Source organism: Oncorhynchus clarkii, chromosome 4, assembly GCF_045791955.1.
Source record: "Oncorhynchus clarkii lewisi isolate Uvic-CL-2024 chromosome 4, UVic_Ocla_1.0, whole genome shotgun sequence".
NCBI lineage: Eukaryota > Metazoa > Chordata > Actinopteri > Salmoniformes > Salmonidae > Oncorhynchus > Oncorhynchus clarkii.
In genome coordinates, this window is record NC_092150.1 from 81,638,406 (window position 1) to 81,640,722 (window position 2,317).

Below are 2,317 nucleotides of genomic sequence, written 5' to 3' on the forward strand. Positions count from 1 at the left end.
AAGATCAATAGATGTGATGTTCTTGAATCAGTGGTGTTGTTACCACTGCTCTGTAGCTGTTGATGAGGATAGACATAATGTAGGAGGATGTGTGTCTATAAGAACTGCCAGTGTGCGATCTGTCTGAAATGGGTACTAAAACTCCCATCACATCTTGGAAATATGCTAATTTCAACATTATGCCCCGAAGACCTGCTGAGATAGTTACAGCCCTTTATTGTAATTCAAATTCATGATATATACCTATTGATTTTTGAAGAATATCACTTATAAATGCCTCATATTTTGCTCAGTCAAGCTGTATGAGTTGATTTACCTGACCATTATCAGGCAAGACAATAACCCATCTCCATCTACAGTGCAGTTCGTTCAAACTCAGGCAACAATGGAGGTCATTAATGTCAATAACACTGACAGGTTCCGGCTTCTTTGAGCTTTTCATGGCTCAATAACGCACATAGCTGCCAACACTGGCACTAGATCTCTGTTTGTTATGGAGGTGTCCCTGTATACCAGCCTGATAGATAGAGACAGCCACGCAGCACAATCTTGCACTACATTGGCACCCATCCTCTTCAATTAACCTGCAATTGATCTGCATGCACTCTGTAGTTTCCATGTTCCATTCGAAATAAAACACCAAAGCTCCTGCTGCAATCTGCCATCTTTCTCCACAGCTTCGCAACAACTTTCATGCGAGACCAAGAGTACACTCTTTGTAGTTGCTACATAATTTAGCTTTCCTCTGCTGTTGTCTGATGTTTAACTCTTTGCTAGTGCTGTTATTACCCTCAAATTCACTATTCTACAAAGACTGTACATCCTCTAAGATGAACAGCAACACCTAACTGGGATGGGAGATATTGATCAGTATCAAAGAGGGTATTATATCAAAATGATCTATACATGGTTTCATAGCAGGAAGATTAAACAGGGGGTGTTATGAGGGGCGGGCACAGATGGCCTCAAGAGGGGATTGTTTGTGTTCCAACAAGGTCATTGCCAATGAGAGTGAAAGCGATACACGGCTGGATACTTCCTTTTTCCAGCTCGATGAAAACCTCTGATAAGGTAGACTGAGAAATAGTGATGTTGACAACACAATAACTCTACGCTAGAAGGAAAAAACAACTCCCAATAGCACTTCATTCAGTGATATTTATTTCCAAAAGGCACTCACTACATTTAATGTAATGGTGGCACAAGTAATACTGTTAACAACGTCCAAATAGTGAGCAGGTGTAGCCCATGCTAGATCAACATGGGCAGTTAAAAATGCTATGCTAACCGTCCTCTTCTGAAGCAAGTGGTGGTATACAATCACTTCCATATAGCATTAATATTTTTGCAAAATAGCATGCTTTTGTGTTCCATGTCTTTTTTAATACGCATTTATTTGTAGCGTTATAGCATTGAGAGTCCTTTGCTGCATTCACACCATGCTAATTCTGCACCCATATCAATGCAAACACAAGGAATACAAATTTAGGTGTGTATATGTGTGTGTGAAGTGTGCACGTGCGCGCGGGTGAGAAATTGAGCGAGATATACATAGAGGTAATGTTATTTAACCCATGCATCTTAAAGGGTTTGTAATTAGATTATTATAATACTATTAGTAAACCACAATTGAAATGCAAAGTTGATTCGTGCATGTTTTCAGTGTCATTATCCCTCATCTGTCAGAACACAATGTTCTTTATAGAACACACCAATGTAACATGGTACACTGTGTATAACAAAGATGTCATCTCAGAGTAACACACTGTATTCAAGCAAATCCTTGGATTTTTTTAATCATACATGTTACCGCCAAAAAACCTCTGTGTCCCAAATTCTCAAATTTGACAGTATCCTGTCTATGCAATTAGGGGCATTCTCTCCTTCCTTGCATTGTGGCTAATCTTCCGCTCCATTGTCATAAACTGTCATCTTCTGAAAGCCATTCTAAGTGCAGCCAAAGCTCCTCTTTTACAAAGTGTGAATGCAGCATCCTTTAGTCACATTTCAACGACAACATTAGGACCACAAGCCCTGAGATTCAAGTTGTAAAGAAAGTTCATGAAGTTGGTAGCGTAGTCATACACTTAGACATTAAACAGCTTAGCTCATGTAACATGCACACACAATGTGGCTGTGTTTATTCCTTTTTTTTAAAATCCATTTTTCATAGAGTTTATGTATTGTGATGGAATGAGACCAAATCTGAGTTACTCTCCAGTCTTTCACAATGTTTGTTCTTCTCTCAGCAGCTCAGTTCTTTGGTCCTAAAATGACCTCAGATAGTATTTAGGACTATCAAAGTCCACTATGTGCA